Below are 9,980 nucleotides of genomic sequence, written 5' to 3'. Positions count from 1 at the left end.
TTATTATCCATAAATGAGTGAGATCATGTAGTATTTTTCTTTCACTGACTGGCTTATTTCACTTAGCATAATGCTCTCCAGTTCCATCCATGCTGCTGCAAATGGTAAGAATTCCTTTTTTTTACAGCAGTGTAGTATCCCATTGTGTAGATGTACCACAGCTTTCTAATCCATTCATCTTGCTGATGGGCATTTAGGCTGTTTCCAAATCTTAACTATTGTAAATGGTGCTGCTATGAACATAAGGGTGCATATATCCTTTCTGATTGGTGTTTCTGTTTTCTTGGGATATATTCCTAGAAGTAGGATCACTGGGTCAAAAGGGAGTTCCATTTTTAATTTTTTGAGGAAACTCCATACTGTTCTCCATATTGGCTGCACCCACCAGCAGTGAAGGAGGGTCCCTTTTTCTCCACATCCTCTCCAGCACTTGTCGTTTGTTGATTTGTTGATAATAGCCATTCTGACAGGTGTGAAACGGTACCTCATTGTTGTTTTGATTTGCATCTCTTGGATTATTAGTGACTTTGAGCATGTTTTCATATTGCCTCTTGGCCTTCTGAATGTCCTCTTTTGAAAAGTGTCTATTTAGGTCTTTTGCCCATTTTTTGATTGGATTGTTTATCTTCCTTTTGTTAAGTTGTATGAGTTACCTGTAAATGTTGGAGATTAAACCCTTATCGGTGATAACATTGGCAAAAACGTTCTCCCATGCAATGGGCTTTCTTGTTGTTTTGTTGATCAATACAATCTCCATTAAAATACCAACAGCCTACTTCAAAGACCTAGAACAAATTCTCCAAAAATTCATCTGGAATAAAAAAAAAAAGGCCCCAAATAGCTGCAGCAATCTTGAGAAAGAAGAACAATGTTGGAGGGATCACAATACCATGTATCAGCTATACTACAAAGCCAATGTTCTCAAAACCGCCTGGTACTGGCGCAAGAACAGACATATAGATCCATAGAACATAACAGAGAACCCAAAATCGACACAAGTCAGTACGCTCAATTAATATTTGACAAAGGAGGCAAGAGCATGCAATGGAGACAAGACAATAAATAAATGGTGTTGGGAAAACTGGATAGACACTTGCAAAAAAATGAAACTAGACCACCAACTGACACCATACAGAAAAATAAACTCAAAATGGATAAAGGACTTAAATGTAAGATGGGAAGCCATAAAAATCTTAGAAGAAGCCACAGGCAGCAAAATAGCAGACATTTGTCATAGCAATATCTTTACCGATACAGCTCCTAGGGCAATGGAAACTAAAGAGAAAATAAACAAATGGGACTACATCAAAATAAAAAGCTTCTGCACAGCAAAAGAAACCATCAACAAAACATTGTATGGTACTTGTCTTTCTCTGACTGGCTTATTTCACTTAGCATAATACTCTTCTGGTCCATCCATGTCATTGCAAAAAGGAAGATTTCCTTCCTTTTTACAGCCAAGTAATATTCCATTGTGTAAATGTACCATGGCTTTTTATCCACTCATTTATTGATGGGCACCTTGGCTATTGTAAATAACACTGCAATGGACATAGGGATGCATATAGTGTTTTGAATTATAAGGTATTGTGGGTATTATGGGTTTCTTTGGATATAGTCTAAGATGTGGAATTGCTGGGTCACAAGGCAGTTCCATTTTTAATTTTTTTGAGGAAACTCCATACTGTTTTCCACTGTGGCTGCATCAATCTGCATTTCCACCAATAGTGCACTAGGATCCCCTTCTCTCCACATTCTTGCTAATGCTTATTTGTTGATTTATTGGTGACAGCCATTCTGACAGTTGTGAGATGATATCTCATTGTGGTTTTATTTTAATTTCATTTGTACACAGCAGCTTTCTTCAAAATAGACCCAAATGCAAGTACCTTAAATATCCTCAGTAGGTAAATGGAGAAACAAACTGTTCCATGGTCCCACAATGAAATACTATATAGCAATGAAAAAGATGCAACTACTGATACATATCTGACAGCAGGGATGAATCTCAAAAATACAATGCTGAGGGACAGAAGCCAGATACCTAAATGTACACATGAGGCTCGAGAACAGGCAAACTAATTTATAGCAATACAAAGAGGACTGTTACATGGGTGAACACACTTGTTCTCATTGCAGTTTCAATTTGCATTTCTTGGATATAAGGACACACATACTGGAAGAGAAGAGATGGAAAAAGGTATTGCATAAAAATGGAAACCAAAAGAAAGCTGGAGTAGCTATACTTAGATCAAACAACTGACTTTAAAAAAAGACCGTACTGAGACAAAGAAGGACATTACATAATGATAAAGGGGTCAATCCAACAAGAGGTTATAACATTTGTAAATATTTATGCACTCAACATAGGAACACCTAAATATATAAAGCAAATATTAAGACGTAAAGGGTGAAATAGACAGAAATACAATAATATTAGGGAACTTTAATACTCCACTTACATCAATGGATAGATCATCCTGACAGAAAATCAATGAAGAAATATCAGCCTTAAACAGCATGTTAGACCAGATGGACTTGACAGATATATACAGAATATTTCATCCAAATGCAACAGAATGCAATCTTTTCAAGTGCACATGGAACATTTTTCCAGGATAGATCATATGTTAGGCCAAAAGCAAGTCTTAATAAATTTAAGAGGATTGAAATCATATCAAGCATCTTTTCTAAACTTAGTAGTATGAAAGTAGAAATCAATTACACAAAGAAAACTGGAAAATTCACAAATGTGGAGATTAAACAACGTGCTGCTGAACAACCAATGAGTCAAGGAATAAATCACTAAGAAATGAAAAAATACCTTGAGACAAATGAAAATTGAATTGTAACATACCAAAATTTATGGGATGCAGCAAAAGCAGTTCTAAGAGGGAAGTCCATGTTAATAAATGCCTACTTCAAGAAATAAGAAAAGTCTCAAACAACACAACTTTACACCTAAAAAAATAAAACCACAAAAGAACAAATGAAGCCCAGAGTTAGTAGAAGGAAGAAAGTAACACAGATTAGAGGAGAAATAAATGAAATAAAAACTAAAAGGACCATAGCAAAGATCGATAAAAGTAAAATATGGTTCTTTGGATAAATAATAATGGCACATTTTTAGCAAACCTCACTCAGAAAAAAGAGTGAGTACTCAGAAATAAAAGAGAAGATATTATAACTGATACCACAGAAATAGAAAGTTTTATAAGAGATTACTATGAGCAATTATGTGCCAAAATTTGACATCCTAGAAGAAATGGATAAATTCCTCAAAACATAGAACCTACCAAGACTGAATCATGAAGAAATAGAAAATATGAAGAGAATAATTACTAGAAAGGAAATTGAATCTGTAATAAAAAATCCCCTAACAAAAAGAAGTCCAGGACTAGACACTTCACCGGTGAATTCTGCCAAACATTCAGGGAAGAATTAATACCAGTACTTCTCAAACTCTTCAGAGAAATAGAAGAGGAGAGAGGTCTTCCAAATTAATGTTAGGAGACTAGCATTACTCTGTTACCAGAGAAGGATGCCACAAGAAAATAAAAACCCACTATAGGCCAATATCCCTGATGAACATTGATGCAAAAATTCTCAACAAAATATTAGCAAACCAAATTCAACAATACATTAAAAGGATAATACATCATGGTCACGTGTGAGCTATTCCAGGGATTAAAGGCTAGTTCAACATCTGCAAATCAGTCAATGTGATACACCACATTAAAAAAAAAAAAGATAAAAAGCATATAATCATTTCAGTTGATGCAGAAAAAGCATTTGACAAAATTCAACATTGATTTGTGATAAAAATGCTCAATATAGTAGCTATAGAGGGAATGTACCTTAACATAATAAAGACCATAATAAAACCCACAGCTAACATCATACTCAATGGTGAAAAGTTGAAAGCTTTTCCTCTAAGATCAGCCTCTTTAACAAATAGTGCTGGGAAAACTGGACAGCCATATCCAAAAGAATGAAACTGGACCACTATCTTACACTATACACAAAAATCAGCTCAAAATGTATTAAAGGCTTGAACAAAAGACCTGAAACCATAGAACTCCTAACAGAAAACATAAGTGAGAAGCTCTTTAACATTGATCTTGGCGATGAGTTTTTTAATGTGACACCAAAAGTGAAACAAAAGCAAAAATAAGCAGGTAGGACTACATCAAATTAAAAAGGTTTGAACAGCAAAGGAAACCATCAACAAAATAAAAAGGCAACCTGTGAATGGGAGAAAATATTTGCAAATCATATAAGACAAGGGGTTGATATCCAAAATACATAAAGAACTCATATAACTCAATAGCAAAAAATTAAACAATTCAATTAAAAGGTGGCCAGATGATCTGCATAAACATTTCCAAAAAAGGCCAAAGGATATGTGAAAAGATGCTCAGTGACTAATCATCAGGGAAATGCAAATCAAAACCACAAAGATACATCACTTCATACTTGTTGGAATGGCTCTTAAGAAAACGACAAGAAATAACAAGTGTGGAGAAAAAAGAACACATGCACTATTGGTGGGTATATAAAACAATATGGAGATTCCTTACAACATTAAAAATAGAACCATCATGTGATCCAGCAATTCTGTGTAAGGAAAAAGAAAGCATTAACTCAAAAAAATATATACATCCTATGTTCAGTGCATTGCTATTTACAACAGCCAAAATATGAAAACATCCTAAGTGTCCATACTAAGTGTCCATATAAAATATGTATATTTTAGAGACCTGGTGCATGAAATTTGTGCACTTGTGTGTGTGTGTGGGGGGGGGGGGTGGGGGGGGTGTTCCTCAGTCCAGCCTGCACCATCTCCAATCTGGGACCCCTCCAGGGATGCTGGCTCCCAACTGCTCACCTGCCTGCTTGCCTGATCACCCCCTAACCGCTCCCCTGCCAGCCTGATCAACACCTAACTGTTCCCCTGCCAGCCTGATCGCTCCCAACTGCCCTCCTCTGCTGGCCTGGTCACCCCCAATGGCCCTCCCCTGAAGACCTGGTTGCCCCCAACTGCCCTCCCCTGCAAGCCCAGTTACCTCTAACTACTCTCCCCTGCAGGCCTGGTTGCCCCCAACTGCCTTCCTCTGCAGGCCATCTTGTGGTGACCATCTTGTGGCCACATGGGGGCGCCATCTTGTGTGTTGGAGTCATGGTCAATTTGCATACTAGTCATGGCTAATTAGCATATCAGGGCTAATTAGCATATCCCTCTCTTATTGTGTTGGAGTGATGGTCAATTTGCATACTGGTCATGAGTAATTAGCATATCTGGTCATGACTAATTAGCATATCTGGTTGTGACTGTGAGGGCATCATGATCAATTTGCATATTATCCTTTTATTAGTATAGATATATGAGTTATATATATATATAAATGGAATATATGTATATATAACAAAATTGTGATATACATGTATATATATAATGGAATACTAACCAACCATCAAATATGATACCTTGCCATTTGTGACAACATGGCTGGACCTCCCAGGCATTATGCTAAATGAAATAAGTCAGACAGAGAAAGACAAACACCTGATTTCAAATGCTTGATTTCTCTTATATATGGAATCTAAACAAACTTAGAGATACAGAGAAAAGATTTGTTGTTGGTTGCTAGAGGCAGGAGGTGGGGAGTGGGATAAATGGGTGTGGGGTGGGGGTGGGGGGTAAAAAGATAAAAAACAAACAAACAACCCCAACCCTCTTTAGAGTATTCTATGTGCAACTGGGTTCTTAAACTTGGACTCAGTTGCCTACCATCTCTGAATTTTTGAAGTAACCTTTAATCATCCCCAGAATCCTAATATATATATTTGTGGAGAGCCCAAAGCAGCACCCTCCCAGCATCATGATGAGACATTTCTAGTTTTCCAGCTCCCATTTTCTGGGCACAAGTTCCTTTTGCACATGCCGCCTAGTGGGTAGGCAACTGTCACATGCTTTCTCTGTGCGGAAGAGACGGTGTGCTGGGCCTTACCAGAGGGCTTGTTAATGGGAAAGCCATGCCATTGACAAACACAGGTTCAGAGGCACAGAGGTCAGCCAGCTTTTCCTTAATTGAAGAAAAAGCAAACATGCCTGTTCCTTGTATAAACACTGATATTTAACATTTAACTCAACCCTCATGATTCATTAAGAAAAGGAAATTCAATAAAGTGGGGCAGATGTGACTACAGGAAAACCTACCTCCCATGAATCTGGTTGTTTCTAGGGCCTTGAGCAAAAGAGAAATCAATTTCTAAAATAAAATTCTAAATGTAGACAATAACCATCATTATAAACATAACTTTTTAATGTTTCTGTCTTTTCTATCTTATACAATGTGTGTGTGCGTGTGTGTGTGTGTGTGTGCGTGTGTGTGTGTGTTTTCTTTTTAGTCCCTTGGACTACTTACTAAAAAATCTCATTGTGTGTGAGCTTTAAACTCTTGGGTCAAAAAGTGAATAGTGATGGCTAAGATCCTAGTTATTTCTGATATCCAAAAACAAAACAACTGATTTTTAGGAGACACATTTTTTTCGGGTCAGAATTGGTGAGAAATGAAGAAGGCACAATAAATTGGCAGCAGAGAAGAGGCAGAAAATAATAGAAAACAGACATGAGAACTGGAAAAACACAGCCGTCTGGGACCATTTAGTGAAGGGGCAGACAGTTCTACACACCTCCACAGTCCCTGGGGCCTCCCTGGTCAAAGGCCATAATCTATTTTACAAAGCTTTCCATCCAAATAACATTTAGAATATGCTACTAAATAGTGTTTGTGCCTAAAAGGCATAAAAGGTGGCTTAGAGGCAGTAAACAAGGGTGCTTGGGAGGAGAGAGGCATGTTGGAATTAAAAAAAAAACAACAACAAGAGATTTTGAGAGGGAGATGGAAATGAGAATTGGTTGACAATAGTATTTGCATTCTCTAATGTTACACAGCTCTGGGCATATTGCTTTAAACAATTAGTTGTGGGCAAATTATAAAGAAATTGCAAAGTACAGTCACACACTGAAAAGTAGTGAAGCTGAAATGTAACAGTTTTTGCCTGACTTGGGACCTAAGAAATGAGAGAGTGGCAGGTTTCATACCAGCGTTTCCCAGGCTGCCCCCTGGAATTATGGGCAAGTGCCCCACCCTTTCCTCTTCCAGCCCAGCCTTCATCTCCCTGAGCCAAATAAATACCACTGAGGTCATTTTCCTTTTCCCTCACTTCAGTGCAATTAGGGACAAGAGGGTGTGAGCTTGGAAGATGAAGGCCGACAGCTGAAGTCTGAAGGACTCTGTCAAGACAAGGACTGTGATGCCAGCCTACCAAGAAGCAGGTCAGAGACTTCATACATAAATAGAAGCAATCCCCTGAGCTGACGGTTAGTAAAGTGACAGTGAATGGAGCCATGCCAACAGTCCAGCTACAACGTGACCTCGTGGACCATTTAAAATGATGCTCACTGGTTCCTCCATGGTTTGGATGGTTTTGTGCAAGTTGTGTCTTCCTAGCTAACCCTGCAAATATTTAAAGAACGTGATTAGGATTATAATTCTTTGTAGTTAATTATTCCTTTGTTTCCACCAGCAGAACATCAAACTCAACAGAGTTCTTAGTTGCTCTAAAAATGTACATGTGGTACTTTTTGTTTAATCCTCGTTCAGAAACTCAAAATCCAGGGCAGCAAAATTGGAAGGGATCTTAGGACCCGGTGAACAGGATGCAAAATGTGCAGAGGGTATCAGGCGTACAGTGAAATGGTCAAATATCTGATGTATCAAGTACCCAATGTTCTTGTTTTATTTCCAGAGGGAACTCTGTTATAAATGAAAGTGCGTCAGGATACTCTGTGACTCACTTATGCCAGAATTAGAATATTTTAGTGTAGTTGGGGGTTCACTGTTAGAGTGAAAAGTAATGATTCTTCTCTTGCTTTCTGACTTCCCCCTTAAGCTCTTTTCTTTCCTCCTCCTACCTCCCCTCTCTTCTCAGGGTTTGTTTTTCCCCCCACTTTTGTTAATCAATGTGTTCTGTCCAGAAACAAAAACCTAGGTCTCTGATTCAAGACCCTGATGTGACATGAGCAGACTTGAGTTGCATGGGTGGTGGCTGTATAGAGCATTAACCCAAAGAGAGCTGAGATGGCCAGACCTTAATGCTATGCCAAGGAGTGTGAGCTCTCTCAACTAATGAACAATAGGAAATCATTTAAGATTTCATATGCAATGCAAGTTACTATGTTAGACTTAAATTTTATAACTTTAGAAACTTCATTCGTACAATTGAAATGTTACTTCAATTCATGCTTTGTTATATCAGCTAATAAAGTGCTATATACAATGTAACAAAGTTTTCTTTTTGACTTACAATTTTCCATGGTATTTCTACATCCCACATCCTGAAACTCTCCATGTAATTGTTAACTATGATAATGCTAGAAAAATCTGCAGCACTTGGATTTTGTTATCAATAATTTGCTAAAAAAATGGTAAAGACTGTTTCTGTTGTTGAAAGAATGATTTCTCAGGGCATCATTAATGGATTCGATGCAGCTCTTTGGTTGCAGAGAAGCAGCAAAGTTTAGTGGGAATGACATGGACTTTGGCCTCAGCTGGACCAAGTTCTGTATTTTCCATGTGACCCTAGGGGAGTCCCGTATGTTATCTCAGATTCATTTAAAAAAAAAAAAACACTATAAAGTTAGGACCACAGGACCATTTTGAGGATGACATAAAATTATTCACATCAAGCACTTAGCACAATGTTTGGTGTGTAGTAGCAGTGATGATGATGACGGTGATGGTGATGATGATATTAGTGAGGATTATGGTGGACCTTCTGAAAGCTAGTGTGATATCAGTGGTTAACAAAATAGATTCTGGAGCCAGACTTCTTGGGTTCAACTCCTGGTTCTACCACTTACTAGCTATGTAGTCTTGAGTGTATTAGTTATATTGCTTCGTAACAAAGTGCCTTAAAACAAAGTGGCTTAAAGCAACATATTATCTCTGGGTTTTTGTGGATCACAAATTGAGAAATGACATAGTTGTATCCCCTGCTTCATAGTCTCTCAGATGACTATAACTGCATTGGCCCAAGGTCTGTGATTTCATCTAAAGCTCATGTGGGAAGGATCCACTTCCAATCTCACTCATGTGATTGTTGGCAGTTTTATTCTTTGAGGACTGTTGGATTGAGAGCCTAAATTCCTTTATTTAAAAAAATATATTTTATTGAATTTTTAAAGAAAGGAAGGGAGAGAGATAGAGAGTTAGAAACATCGATGAGAGAGAAATATCGATCAGCTGCCTCCTGCACACCCCCTACTGGGGATGTGCCCACAACCAAGGTACATGCCCTTGACTGGAATCAAACCTGGGACCCTTCAGCCCGCAGGCTGACGCTCTATCCACTGAGCCAAACCGGTTAGGGTGAGAGCCGAAACTTCTTGGTGACTATTGGCTGGAGGCTGCCCTCAGTTCCTTGCCCCAAGGGCATTTCCATCAAAGCCCGTGGAAAAGAGTCTGCTGGTGAAACAGATGTCACAGGCCTTTAGAACCTAGCCCTGTAAGCAACATCCCATCACTTTTTTTTTTTTCTGTATTCTACTCATTAGAAGTAAATCCTTAGGTCTGGCCCACAAATTATGACTACCAGTTGGGGGCCACATTAGAAGTCTGCTCCATAGCCAGTTACTTAATCTCTCTGTACCTCAGTTCTTCCAACTGTTAAATGGGATTAACAATCATAACTAATTAATTGGGCTACTGCACAGAATAAATAAGCTAATATTTGTTATGTATCTGTGCCTGTCACACAGTAAGCACTAAATGAATGCTTGACTTTTTTTTTTTAAGTGGCAATCTATGGCTGTTTTACCTGTTATGAAAGCATTGGCCTGATCTGCTTAACAGCCCTTGTCACTTTGTGTCAAAAGATGGATGTTGAATTACCAGTGTAGCAGCAGAGTTCAG

This window comes from Myotis daubentonii, chromosome 3 (genome assembly GCF_963259705.1).
Source record: "Myotis daubentonii chromosome 3, mMyoDau2.1, whole genome shotgun sequence".
NCBI classification, from domain to species: Eukaryota; Metazoa; Chordata; class Mammalia; order Chiroptera; family Vespertilionidae; genus Myotis; species Myotis daubentonii.
This window is presented reverse-complemented; position numbering follows the sequence as displayed.